This window comes from Bubalus kerabau, chromosome 12 (genome assembly GCF_029407905.1).
Source record: "Bubalus kerabau isolate K-KA32 ecotype Philippines breed swamp buffalo chromosome 12, PCC_UOA_SB_1v2, whole genome shotgun sequence".
Lineage (NCBI taxonomy): Eukaryota > Metazoa > Chordata > Mammalia > Artiodactyla > Bovidae > Bubalus > Bubalus kerabau.
In genome coordinates this window covers 21,935,091-21,950,015 of record NC_073635.1, presented here as the reverse complement: position 1 = coordinate 21,950,015, position 14,925 = coordinate 21,935,091, and the positions used below count along the sequence as shown (strand labels likewise).

Below are 14,925 nucleotides of genomic sequence, written 5' to 3'. Positions count from 1 at the left end.
CTATAAGTATTTCTGAGAACATGATTTTCTATAGTTGTATGAGTGCACATTCCTATACTTTTGGAAATTGATTTATTCCTTTAGGAACATAGATTATTTTCCTGGAAGATTAGGTCAAATTGGAAAATTGCTCACAAATGATGGCAATGGCAACTTCATTAATCATCATTGCCTATGGCCTCAGTCTCTGGGTTGAAAGAATTCTTCCTGGCAGCACAGTCATAGAAAGGAATCATTCTCGGGAAGTTGGCCTTGTGAAGGCAGACTTTGTTTTGTTCCTGCTTTATCCACAGTGCTCATTTTATGAGGAGCTTTCTGAGATCGAGCAGAAAATGACTAATAACCCAGTATATAAATAACCAAAGGAAGTGAATAAATTGATTGCAGACAAATGCAAATAGCTCTTTAACATATGAAAAAAATTTCCAACCTCAGTTATAGGGAAATGAAATTGAAAATAAACATTGCATTTCTCTCCTATCAGATTGGCAAAAATCCAAAAATTTGACAATATACTGTTAGTGAAACTGTAAGAAGATGGCTCCCCCTTTACAGTGCTGGTAGGAATCCAGCACCTCCAGTCCCTATAGAGGTACATTTGTCAGTGTCCAGCAAAATTATAGATACATTTATCTATTGACTCAGCAATTCCATGTCTAGAGTCTATCTCCCAGGTACACATGTGTGTGCATGTGTGCGTGCATGCTGTCGCTTCAGCCATGTCCGACTCTTTGTGACCCTATGGACTGTAGCGTCCTGCCAGGCTTCTCCATCCATGGGATTTTCCAGGCCAGAATACTGGAGTGGGTTGCCATGTCCTCCTCCAGGGGATCTTCCCAACCCAGGGACTGAACCCATGGCTCCTGTGTCTTCTGCATCACAGGTGGATTCTTTACCTATAAGCCACTGGGGAAGCCCTAGGTACACTTATACAAGTACAAAATGATACTTGTAAAAGCTAATTTAATTCCTTGTGGGTATTATTTGTGACGGCAAAAGGATTGTACAGAATCCAATTTTCCAGCAGTCGGGAACAGCTTGATTAAACTATGGCATGGCCACACAGAGTACTATGCAGCTATAAAAAATTGGGCAAAGGCTTCAGTGTGTTGATATGAAGAGATCACCAAGATATATAAAGTGAGAAAAACAACAAGGTGCAGAATACTGCTACATATTGTGTAAGAAAGAAAATAAGAGTGTATACCTATGTGTTTCTTTACATTTGCACAAAAAAATACTCAAAGAAAAACACCAAATTAATACAAATGGTTATTTTTGAGGGAAACAATGGAGGAGGCAGGGGTAGAAGCAAGACTTCTTTGTGAATATCCTTCTAGAAGGTTTTGGTCTTTAAATAATTGTGAACAGATTATTAATATTGGAAACAAACACATGAGCATAACCGTATATCTAATCGTACCATAAACACACAGAGAAGGAAGGATTTATTTCAACTGACTTTAGGGCACAATATTTTGACTCTAACTCCTTAGTGAGATATATTGAAGGATAAAAAGAGCTACAAAGAGGGAGTTCCCCGGGGATCCAGTGGTGAAAGACTTTACCTTCCAGTACAGTGGGTGTGGGTTCAATTCCTGATCAGGGAACTAAGATCCCACATGCCTCCTGGCCAGAAAGCCAAAACATAAAACAGAGACAATATTGTAACAGAAATAAAGACCTTAAAAATGGTCCACATCAAAAAAAAATCTTGGAAAGAGCTACAAAGAAATTTTGAATCTTGCCTTGTTTGTTTTCTTTTTTTAGCAGTGTTGGTATTATTATTTTTGAAACTTTCTATTATATGACACAGCATCTAAGTAATTGTGTTAATAACATTAGGAATCAAGTTTTAAATGTAAGAAAAGGTGCACGATTATAATTTCAAGGAAGTAAAATAAAATGCTATGTAGTGTTAAATTTAAAATTTTTAATAAACTCACAATTTTAAACATATGCATGTGTACCCCTGCTTATTGTAATGGACTAATAGCAACAGTATTCCAGAAACCATGAATATCTCCCTTAGCCTCTAATACCATCCCCTACCAAGAGGAACCAGGGCGCCAGTGTTAAATGACTGTTTCTAGATACAGGAAAAGGAAGGTACAAAGAGAACCTGAGACAAGTTTTCCCAGAAATCAGGGAAGTTTTCTTGTCATGTCTAAAGGAGCCAACTTGAGTAGGTTCCCACTGACCAAAATTGTGAGAATTTGACCCTCAAACAGAATAATGCTTGTGGCTGATTGAAATCTATTCAGTCTCTAAAATCCATGAATCTGCAATGATACTAATGATTTAAACAGACAGAAAAATTCATTTGTCACCACTGAAAGTACAATTAAGGCTATTAACTCAACTACTCTGAAAATTAGAAAATTAAAGGAATATTTGAAAATGAAAGGGCAGTTGAAAGAATGAACAATGTATGCTGCCTTTCATTTAGAAACCATAGACCATGCTGCCAAAAACAGTCCCAGTTGATATGGGAAAAATTTGCAGAAGAACCTTGGCTGATACATATAGAAGGAGTGATAGAATCAGAAAGAAACTACTATCTCACATACATAAGGATATTTTGGACATTTTCATAGTTTTTTAAAACCTCTAGATAAATGATTGATGGGGAAACTAGACATTTGTACTGTCCCAGATAATGAAACAGGTTCTATGTCTAAGTGGAATATAGACGTATACCATTGTATGATGGACGGATCAGGCTATCATTCTTATCCAGAGGTTAATTTAATACCCTAAAGTGTGGGTCAACCATTTATCACGTGCCTTTTGACGTAATGCAGTGTGACTATCTTATATACGTAAGGTTGTCTAGAAGCAGAGCCTGAGGTCTAGTGGGGCAGAGTTCTTGGGAGGAGGATGAGGGACACAGGAAAGGGAGGTGAAAAACTATGTCAGAATATGTCTAACTTGGAGAATAGCAACAGCCTGATCTACAGGGTAGCTGCTGCTGCTGCTGCTGCTAAGTTGTTTCAGTCGTGTCCGACCCTGTGCAGCCCCATAGACGGCAGCCCACGAGGCTCCCCCGTCCCTGGGATTCTCCAGGCAAGAACACTGGAGTGGGTTGCCATTTCCTTCTCCAATGCATGCAAGTGAAAAGTGAAAGTGAAGCCGCTCAGTCGTGTCTGACTCTTAGCGACCCCATGGACTGCAGCCTACCAGGCTCCTCCATTCATGCGATTTGCCAGGCAAGAGTACTGGAGTGGGGTGCCATTGCCTTCTCCGACAGGGTAGCTGGGGAGCTTGAACTGTTCCACAGAGTTGATCCCACCTTGAAGTCCATGTCAATGCTGAGGCTTTCCTCTGGGCATCCCTTGCCACCATTTCTATGGCCTCGGCCACATGATGTCGCTAAAAGGACATGGTGTGGAGTCCTGGAGCATAACCTTCATGAGGGTGTTCCAGGATGAGTTGTGTGCCCCTGGATTTCATATGCTGAAGTCCTAATCCCCCAGAATGTGACTGTATCTGGAAATCGTTCTTTGTAAAGAGGTAGATCGCAAGCGTGCATGCATGCTAAGTCACCTTAGTCATATCCATGGACTGTATGTAGCCTGCCAGGCTTCTCTGTCCATGGCGTTCTCCAGGCAAGAATACTGAAGTGGGTTGGTTAATGAAGTGAAAAGGAGGCCATTAGAGCGGGCCCTAATCCAATACAACGGGTGTCCTTATAAGAAGAGGAAATTAGGACACAAATACACACAGAGGAAAGACTACGTGAAGACTCCCTGAAGACCCAGGGAGGGGGCTTCCCTGGCGGAATCCACCTGCAATGCAGGAGGCATGGGTTTGATCCCTGGTCTGGGAAGATCCCACTTGCTGCGCAGCATCAGAGCCCGTGTACCTGGGCTCTAGAGCTTGAGAGCTGCAACAAGAGACGCCACTGCAGTAAGAAGCCTGTGCACCACAGTGAAGAGTAGCCCCCACTCACCACAACGAGAGGAGCCCACGTGCAGCAACAAAGACCCAGTGTAGCCAGAAAAGAAAAAAGCACAGGGAGTAAAAGATGAGCATCTACAAGCCAAGGAGAGAGACCTCAGAAGAAAGGAGACCTGACACCTGGGTCTTGGACTCCAAGCCTCCAGACCTGTGAGAAAAATGAATCGCTGTTGTTTAAACTACCCATATGGTACTTTGTGATGACAACTCCAGAAAACTGATACAGCAGGGATTTCTGTTCTGTTTACTACTTCGTTCCAGCAGTGTCTGGCATGGAATAAACAGTTACTGAATGAATGAAGTTCTAGAGTTTCAAATCAAAGCAGGAGAAAGGATCTCCCCTTGCAGATTTTCTCTCTGTATATCTCTGCTTTTGCTTTTGTTTCTGTGCTTTTGCTCCTCACCATCATATGTTTTACCCCAGGAGAGGTTTCGCTCTTACCTTTCTGTCGCATCCTCTTCCAGCAAAAGACAGACTTTACTCACCAGCCTATCCTCTGGAGGTTGTGTGCACATCACATTTTCTGTGCATTCCTTGGGATTTTTTGGTTTTGGTGGTTGCAGTAGATTGGATTTTCCAAAGATGGCCTTGCCAGGATCCCTCATGCCTTCCTCTCTTCTTATACTGTGACTTCGCCAATGCTCCATCAAAAGGCAGAGTCTGTCTCCTCCCCCTTGAACCTGGGTGGGTCTTTGGATCAATCAACAGGGCACAGAGAAAGTGGTGCCATGTGAGTGCTGGGCTGTCGTGTGCTGGAGTCCCTGTGCCTGCGAGCCAGCGATCGTGCACATCTTTCCCCAGCTCCATGCCCAGTGGAGTCATGTTAGTAGCCTGAAAATAGCCAGGGTGGGATTATTTATGTCATGTGCTACATGCTAAGTCACTTCAGTCATGTCTGACTCTTTGTGATTCCATGGACTGTAGCTCGCCAGGCTCCTCTCTGTCCATGGGGTTCTCCAGGCAAGAATACTGGAGTGGGTTGCCATGCCCTCCTCCAGGGCATCTTCCTGACCCAGGCATCGAACCTGTGTCTCTTCCTTGGCAGGTGGGTGTTCTTTAGCCCCACCCACAGAAGCCAGCAAATGCTACAGTCATAATTACACACAAACACACAGAACTGGTTGTCAAACATTTACCAGCAAACCACCATTTCTGAGGCTAAATCATAACAAGTGTACAGATTCCTGGGGTTCTCCCTGTCTTAGTACATGTGCTCTTAAATCCTTGCCTCCATGCTGGGAAAAAGCCCAGGGCCCATGCAGAGGCCACATGTGGTGTTCTGACTGACATCCCCAGCTGAGCCCCAGCCCCAGCGAGCATCAGTCACCATGATCCATGTGAATGAGGAAGCTTACTGATGACCGCAATGCCAGCCACCATCTGTCTACTGAGCCCAGTTAACCCCCAGGACTGAGAGATATAATAAAAATAAATGATCATTGCTGTTTTTTTGCCACTTGGAGCAGTTGTGCAATCATAGATAATCTGAACACTGATAACTTGCTCAGTTCTTCACTAAGGCATTATAAGTTAAGAGAAATGAAAATGCATCAGTTTCACACTGAAAAAAAAATCTGTTATACATGATAAATCTTCATGTATAGGATTCATAAGTACGAATTCACATATAAGAATCAGAGTAAGATTCAATCATTCATTCATTTATTCAACAAATATTTATTGAGGGCTAGCTAATTAAGCCAGAGAAGGCAATGGCAACCCACTCCAGTACACGTGCCTGGAAAATCCCATGGACGGAGGAGCCTGGTAGGTTCCAGTCCATGGGGTCTCTAAGAGTCGGGCACGACTGAGCGACTTCACTTTCACTTTTCACTTTCATGTATTGGAGAAGGAAATGGCAACCCACTCCAGTGTTGTTGCCTGGAGAATCCCAGGGATGGGGTAGCCTGGTGGGCTGCCATCTATGGGGTCGCACAAAGTTGGACACGACTGATTTGACATAGCAGCAGCTAATTAAGCATCAAACCCTGTGCTCACTCAGTGTTTAGAGTGGAGGAGCCCCCAGTGTACAAATGGAGACAAAATGGAAACAACCCAATACTAGTGTGAAAGGCACCAGAAGTGTGTTCAGGGTCCACTGGGGGCGGGCATGAACGAAAAGGGGCCAACTCTTTTTAAAAAAATGTTATTGAAGTATAGTTGATTTACAATGTTGTGTTAATTTCTGCTGTACAGCAAAGTGACTCAGTTATACGTATGTACATATATATATTTTTTTTTTTTCGAAAAGAAAACAGATCCGTTATGGTTTATCACAGGATACTGAATATAGTTCCATGTTCTATACAGTAGGACGTTGTTGTTTAATCCATTTTGTATACAGCTTGCATCTGCTAATCCCAAGCTCCCAGTCCTCCCTCTCCCATCTCCCTCCCCTTTGGCAGTCACAAGCCTGTTCTCTGTGTGGTCTGTTTCTGTTTCATACATGGGTTCATTTGTGTCATGTATTTTACAGTGTAGTTTTACTTATTTGACTGCCCCAGGTCTTAGCTGTGGCATCCAGACTCTTCAGTTGCAGCATGTGGGATCTAGTTCCATGACCAGGGATCCAACCCAGGCCCCCTGCATTGGGAGAGTGGAGTTTTAGCCCCTGGACCACCAGGGAAGTCCCTGTGTCATATTTTAGATTCCATATGTAAGTGATATCATATGATATGTGCCTTCCCCAACCCCAATGCAGGCCCTGGGGATGTTGATGTGCTCCTGGACTCGGCAGCCTGAACAGTGACCTGAGCACAGGTGCTATTCCTTTTCCCCAGCCTGCTCTAGGGCACCAGCTAGAACTGAGTGGAAGGTTTGAGGCTGGAGACCTTTCAGGAAGCAGGCACCCGTCTCTCAGGGGTGGGTCTTCATATCCTCCCTACAGGCCCCTGGGACCGCTGAAAAAGGGGCTCAAGGTCACCCCAGTGTTTCTGTGGAGCATCTTAGGCAGGTGCCCAGTTCCATGGGGCCCTTAGAATCTGAAGGTTTGGCTGTCTTTATTTTTTCTGCTAGACCCAGGGTTTTTAATAAAAATTGCAGTAAAATATATGTAACATAAAATTGACCACCTTTTAAGTGCACAGTTTAGTAGTGTTAAGCACATTTGTATTGTTGTTCAACCATCACCACCATCCATCTCCACAACTCTTTTCTATTTTGCAAAACTGAAATTATACCCATTAAACACCCCCCACCCCAGCCCATCCTCCCCTCAGCTCCTGGCAACCACCATTTTGCTTTCTGTCTTTGTGAATTAGACTGCTCTAAATACCTCAAATAGATGGAATCATACAGAATTTGTACTGTTGTGACTGGTTTATTTCACTTAGCATAATATGCTCAAGGTTCATCCAGACTATGGTTTGAGTTGACTGTCTTTCCATCCTTCTTCTATAAATTCATTCAGGACATAGGTTCTGCTTCTCTTTTTTTCTTAAATTGTCTTTAGGAAAATTGTGCTGAGAAAACTCAAAAAGAAAATGAGAGTATCTATTGAAGATGCTTTCTGATTCAGGTGGACATTGAAGGGAGGGACCCTGATGGTTTCTCTCAAATTAGGAAGCCATCAGGATTAGTAGATGGTGAATATAGGAAAAATAAAAAAAATTCAAATAGAAGAATGGACAGTTCACCAAGGAAAGCCTGAAAAGAATGTGAATGATTACACAGAATTAATCTGTTTCAGAATAACACACTATAAAAGACAGCCTTCTGAGATTCCCCCAGTGGTCCAGTGGTTAAGAATCTGCCTACCAATGCAGGGGTCATGGGTTCAATCCCTGGTCCAGAAAGATCCCATGCCTCGGAGCAGCTGAGCCCGTGAGCCGCAATTACGGAACCTGGGCTCTAGAGCCTGTTCTCTGCAACAAGAGAAGGCACCACAGTGAGAAGCCTGAGCACTGCAACGAGAGAGTGGCCCCTGCTCACCACAACTGGAGAAGGTCCCCATGTAGCAATGAAGACTCAGTGCAGCAAAAAAAAAAAAAAAAAAAGCCTTCTGCAGGATCTGGGGGAAGCCAGTGGGAATTAACACTTGGGAACGGGGGGTTGGTGTCAACTGGTTCCCCAATCGCTCGTTATGTGGTGCACAAATTGGTCTTTGGCCAACTTTAATATCTCCCTTCATTTCCATGGCTTCTGTCAAGAAGTCAGGCATACCCTCATTAACTCACAGACTCCTTTGTAATTAAACTCAGGCATATACTCATTAGCTTATTACACTTTTGAATTAAAATTCCTTATGGGATACAGTGGATTTTATAAAATAAGCCTTTTACTCACAGTGTCTTGCCTTGAGTGAGCACTGCTTAAGCAATGAATGATTGAACTCACTTTCACCAGCAGGGCCCCGTTAAGTAGGCCACCTCGAGGCTTCCACAGAACATGCATAATAAAATTTGTACTCAATTCAATTTGTAACTCAGTTCTGCTAACAGATGGCCTTTATTCACATGATAATGTCTGTAGTCATTTAGGCCTTTAGCCTCCTAGAATTCCCCTGCTTCTCCAAATAGAGTCCATGGAGACATAACAGGGTTTAAAATGCAGATTCCTGGGCCCAAGCCCAGACTGACAGATTCAGAATCTTAGGGTAGTGGGGCAGGAATCTGCTTTTTAATAAAGAGCCTCACACATTTGTGATAAATTTAAAAGAAGTTGAGTTCATCAGAATTAAAGTTTAGTTTAAGTTCAGTGGAAAACTTCTACTTGATGCTCACCTGTCGCAGGTAACACAAAATAGCCTTCAAATCCAAGACAAGGAGGGTTAGAAAGTTTACAGTTCTGCCTCCCTGTAACTCCACTGTCTCAGATCCATAGTCTGGACTGACCTGACACGGAATAGGTTTCGTCTCTTCTGCATATCATAATCGTCCTCCATCACTTAAGGTGTTTTCTCTGGTCCCGAATCCATTTGATGGACCTTGCTACTGCTAAGTCACTTCAGTCGTGTCCGACTCTGTGCGACCCCATAGACAGCAGCCCACCAGGCTCCCCCGTCCCTGGGATTCTCCAGGCAAGAACACTGGAGTGGGCTGCCATTTCCTTCTCCGTGTTCAGTCTATTCTTCCTCATAAGCTACCAGCGTGCAGAGAGCAAAAAGAAGAGGCTGCCAGACATGCCTGCACCACCCACTAACGTTAAGGCCCTGAAATGGAATGTTTCCAGGACTAATTTATAACCAGTGAATTATAACTTCGGCACTGAAGTGCCAGTGCTGCTGCTGCTAAGTCACTTCAGTCGTCTCCGACTCTGTGCGATCCCATTAGACGGCAGCCCACCAGGCCCCGCCATCCCTGGGATTCTCCAGGCAAGAACCACAGCCCATGTTTAAAAGGCTTCCCGGGGTTGCGCTGCTGCCCCCTTCCGGCCCTGGGAAGTACTTCAGGATGTTGAAGCCGGTGGCGGGGTTGCGCTCTCCGCACGTGGAGGGTGGAAACAGAGATAAACCTCTCCCTCCCAGGGAAAAGCCAGGAGTTGCTGTCCTGCTGCGGGAGAGAAATCTGAGATGAGAGACAGAGAAAGGAAGCGTGTGGCACAGAGAGGGGACCCGCAGGTGAAGAGAAGTCCATCAGGTGTAGACTTGGACCAACCACCCCGACCCCACAGTGGCCAAGGTCAGCCTGGTCCTGGATCTGGCTCTTTGATATCAGCTCAAAAGGTGAGTGGAGACAGCGCAGTGCAGCCTTTCAAGTTGGAGAGAGAATCCTAGCAGATGGTTTCTCAGAATCGTTCAGGGGAAGATGACAATGTGCTGATTTGTGCTTCCTGGAAAGAAAATAACTACAATGTGAAAGTGCTGTTTCTTAATTGTGCGGAGAGAAAGGGAAACTTAATCTTCATGGAGTCTAAGGAGAATGGGTTTTCCCATGGAAAAGAATGGTCGTAAAGGAACAGTGAACTTCAGGGTGAGAGCAAGTTGTGCTGGGTTCTTAGAAACAGTTTGGTAACTACTGGGCAGTGAAGATGGAGTCCCTGTGGGGTCTCTGAGCAGGTGACTTGGACATGGTCGTGATAAAAGTGTGTGTAGAGCTCGGAGGACGGACATTGTCCATTTCATAGGGACCAAACACTGAAGGACTCCTAGGGAAGTGGTGGGCACTCTGGCACATAGTAGGTTTGCAGTCACCTCCACGGAACTCATGCAGGATGGAATGGTTAGGAGGGGAAATGGAGAGGATACATAAAGAGCTACAGATAATAAAGGATTTGTGTCCTGAGCACCTGAAACATCTGTAGGAAATATTCAACAATTCAGGTTAACATCTGTCTTTGGAGGAACAGGTATGGAGGTGGTTAAAGTTTAACATTTAATGTTATTCAAAACCAGGCCAAATTGAGCTGAGTTTCCACTCACCTCTAATTTAGGTAAACAGCCTAATTTACCAAGTCAGTCACTGCCTTCTCCAGGCACAAATACTGGAGTGGGTTGCCATGGCCTTCTCTCGGGGATCTTCCCAACCCAGGGATCGAACCCAGGTCTCCTGTGTTGCAGGCAGATTCTTTACCGTTTGAGCTACCCAGGAAGCAATAGCTCTGAGAGACTGTTCCACAGATAGCGGTGGAAGGTCAGTATACATGTAATTTGGTGAAGGGGGAGTGCATGCAGTCAAGCACATATTTTTCCAGAAGTTTCTGCTAGTCTTGTGAAACTTTTGTTAGCCACAAGGAACAGTCATCACCATGAAGGATTTTAGTGCTTTTCTAGATATGAGAAGATAACAAGAATTAGGATCAGCTCCTGAAAATATTTAACTATCTGAAGATTTGTCTTGCCAGTACTTCCTCAAGTATAGTTTTGCCTCACTTCTGCTCTCCACCCTGGCCTCCTCTCAGGGGGTGTTGAAGGTCAGCAGCACGTGATCTCATCCCTGTAGAGGCAGATGGCAGGTGCCAATGGCAAGTGCCAATTTGTAATCAACACAAACCAGAGGTTTAAAATAAAGTAGTATTTTATAAATCTGAATACTAAAACTATGAATGTTAGTTATAAAAACTTGTAATTATTGGCGTTTTAGACTAGATTCTTTGTTGTTGGGGGGCTGCCCCATTCTTTGCAGGATATTTAGCGACATTCCTGGTCTCCATCCACGAGTCACTAGCCACCATCCTCACCCCAGTGAGGACAATCAAAAATGCCTCCAGACATTGCCAGACATCCCTGGGAGGCAGAATTACCCTTGGTTGGTTACCACTGAGATACAACAACTGGACGGAAAAATGAAAGTGTGTTAAGAATGTTGTTTGGTGACTATTAATTTTCTATTATCAATTAATACCCTTTATCATCACTGGACTTCTAGGGGAGGATGCGACAGGGGCTGTTATCACTACTCTTACTGATGCAGAAGCAAATGAGAGACAAACAGTCCTACCACTTGGACACAAGTCACTGTTGATTCCCACTGGAGAGAAGGGGCTTACCCAGCCCACTCCTGAAGTTACTTCCTATGTCAGATTTCTACCAAATAGGGAAACTTTCTACCAAACAAGAAACATATTAATTTTCTTAGTACTTAGAAAGCTTAGAGCTTGCCTAAAATGGTCCTTACTACCCTTATTAGCATGGATCTATCTCTTGAGCATCTCCTGTGTAAGAGGGATCCACCCTCTCTTAGAAGAGCTTCCATTTGAAGGGCCGGGGAGCGTGTGATTGAGTTTTGTGAGTTTTGCATGTTCCTACTGTAATAGTGGATAGATCTTCATAGCATATTTTTGTTTGTTTGCTTTTTACCTTTTGACCCCCTTCACCCATTTCTCATTTCCATAGCCTACCTCTCTCCCGCAGTCATCAATCTGTTCTCAATGTCTGTGAGCTTCTGGGTTTTTTGTTTGTTTGTTTGATATTCCACATATAAGAGAGATCATACTTGTCTCTCTCTGTTTGACTAATTTCACTTAACATAATGCCCTTGAAGTCCATCCATGTTGTCACAAATGGAAAGATTTCCTACTTTTTATGGCTGAATAATATTCTAATGTACATATACCACAATTTCTTTATCCACTCACCATTGATAGACTTTTTTTGTTTCCATATCTTGGCTATTATAAATAATGCTACAGTGAAATTGGGGGTGCACATATATCTTTTTGAGTTAGTGTTTTTGTTTTCTTTGGATAAATACCCAGAAGTGGAATTGCTGGATCCTATGGTATTTCTATTTTTAATTTTTTGAGGGCACTCCATACTGTTTTCCACACTGGTTCCACCAACTTATGCTCCAACCAGCAGTGTGTGAGAAGTTCCTTTTCTCCACACCCTGGCTAGCACTTGTTATTTCTTGTCTTTTTGATAATAACCATTCACACAGGTGTGAGGTGATATCTCATTGTGGTTTTCATTTTCATTTTCCTGACAGGTAATGATGTTGCACATCTTTCCATGTACCTGTTGGCCATCTGCGTGTCTTCTTTGAAACATGCCTATTCACATCTTCCCACTTTTTAATCAGGTTGCTTTTTGCTGTTAAACTGTATGAATTATTTCTGTATTTTGTTTTTTTTTTTTTGGCCGCACTGTGTGGCATGCGTTTCCCTAGTGGCTCAGCTGGTAAAAATCTGCCTGCAATGTGGGAGACCTGGGTTTGATCCCTGGGTTGGGAAGACCTCCTGGAGAAGGGAATGGCTACCCACTCCAGTATTCTGGCCTGGAGAATTCCTTGGACTGTTTAGTCCATGGGGTTGTAAAGAGTCAGACACGACTGAGAGACTTTCACTTTTGTGCAGCATGCAGGATCTGAGTTTCCCTGAACAGGGATCGAACCTGCTGCCCCTGCAGTGGAAGTGTGGAGTCTTAACCACTGGACCACCAGGGAAGTCCCTTGAATGTTTTAAATTATAGAAGCAAACCTGCTCGTGGGTAAAAAAGTGGAGCAGTGTTAGGTTATAAAGTAGAAGAAAACAAGTTTTGCACACCCACCTCCACTGCTTCCTCTGCCCCGCCCCGGGGTCCTGCTGTGGCTGCTTCTGCCCGCAGAAAATGGTTACTGACCACGGCTCACTGGTGTGCTCTGTCTTTTCCTACGAGTGTATGTCACATGCGGACAGTTTTCCATGAATGGGATTGCCCTGGACACATCCCCCTGCCTGCTCTGCTTGTGATCACCCTCCAATGAAGTGGCACTTTTCACATTCCCACCGACGACGCACTGAGCTGTCTCCCTCTCCCCTCACTAGAATCCTAAACTGTTTCCTCATCTTGTCAATCCGATACGCGAAAGCTGATACTCATGGTTGTTTTAATTAACATTTCGTTCCTTATCATTGTGTGATGCTGAGCATCACTTACGAAGTCTGTTGTCCAGCATTTGCAGCCTTGCGTGGGAACGCCATCTCTTTCTAGCTTGGGGTCAAAGCTCAGTTCCCATGTAGAGCCTTCTGTCTCCCAGAGAACATTCTTTAAGGTGTGACAGAAGTAGCAACACATCAGTCTTTTTTACTTCTCATCCATCTTGCCAGTTTATAAAGTAAAGGGCTTACTGGAATGAGAATGGCCTCATTTATAAGATGGATCTCATACCTGGTGTTGGCTTGTCTCATTGGGTCTGATGTTATAACCAGTAAAGATATCACTGGTTTTCTAAATGGATGTTTCTACCATTATTTTCAGTTAGTGACTAGAGAAAGCAGTCAACTAAGTATAAAATAAATAAGGTACAAGGATGTAATGTACAGCACAGGAAATAGAACCCATATTCTATAATAACTTTAAATGGAATATAATTTATAAAAATACTAAATCATGTTGTATAACTGAAGCTAATCTAACATTGTAAATCAACTGTACTTCAATTAAAAAAAGAAACACCTAATCACACACACACACACACACACAAGAAAACAGTTAACTTGGGATATTTAAATTTTTAAAAATCTCTCTGCATCCCTACATTGTTTTTCGTTTTTTCTTCAAGGTTCACAGACTAAAGCATGTGCCTCTTAGCCTAGTTAGTGGCCCACATGCAAATGTGTGTCTTGTTATGATGTAACACAGACAAATACAGATGGTTTCCACTGGAATAGCTTGGGTTGTAGGTATACTAGGAACAGTTCACATGTTGTTTTAATGGAAATTTACACATTTGTGGCAGGTTTCCCACGTGGCACAGTAGTAAAGAATCTGCCTGCCAACACAGGAGATGCAAGAGACGTGGGTTTGATCCATGGGTCAGAAAGCTCCCCTGGAGGAGGAAATGGCAACCCACTTCGGTATTCTTGCCTGGTGAATGCTATGGACAGAGGAGCCTGATGGACTACAGTCCATGGGGTCACAAAGAGTTGGACGCAACTGAGTGACTGAACAATGGCACCCCACTCCAGTACTCTTGCCTGGAAAATCCCATGGGCGGAGGAGCCTGGTGGGCTGCAGTCCATGGAGTCACTAGAGTCGGACACGACTGCGCGACTTCACTTTCACTTTTCACTTTCATGCATTGGAGAAGGAAATGGCAACCCACTCCAGTGTTCTTGCCTAGAGAATCCCAGGGACGGGGGAGCCTGGTGGGCTGCCGTCTACGGGGTCACACAGAGTCAGACACAACTGAAGCAACTTAGCAGCAGCAGCATCAGAGCATCTGAACACACACACACACACATACATCTGTGGCAACTCTGCCACACAAATAGGAACAGTTTACCCTTATTTCTCCTCCCTCTGTTATTTCCCTTCTATGATGTAAGAGGAAGGTGTTGGCTAGATGCAAAGTCCACACCAACCCCTGAGAAGGAAATTCCACCAGCTTCTCAGTGGTATTCCCGTGCTGCTCCCTGGTACCCGGGGCCTGTGCTATGAAGTTCACCAGTCCTAAACCTCTGGAGGGCTGTCTGAGGGCAGGGGTGCCGCCCATCAGGAGCTGAGACAGAAAGAGAGGTGTGCAGGGGTTGGGGACGTGTTCTGTAATGTTTCTGGGGACATGGGGAGTGGGGTTCTCTCCCCCAGACACCCCAGAAGATGATGAGAT

General features: G+C 44.0%; 1 protein-coding gene across 8 annotated transcripts in view; it reads right to left on the bottom strand.

The window, feature by feature from the left end:
- Nucleotides 1–14,925, bottom strand: part of CCDC70 (coiled-coil domain containing 70) — an 86,971-nt gene that overhangs the window by 33,437 nt on the left and 38,609 nt on the right. The window contains exon 2 of one of the 8 annotated variants that reach the window (XM_055542234.1): nucleotides 4,403–4,651. The exons of 5 other annotated variants lie outside the window; for them this stretch is intronic. The gene's annotated coding sequence lies outside the window, so the exon portion shown is untranslated. 2 more of the 8 variants (XM_055542233.1, XR_008700929.1) reach the window with 2 other exon arrangements.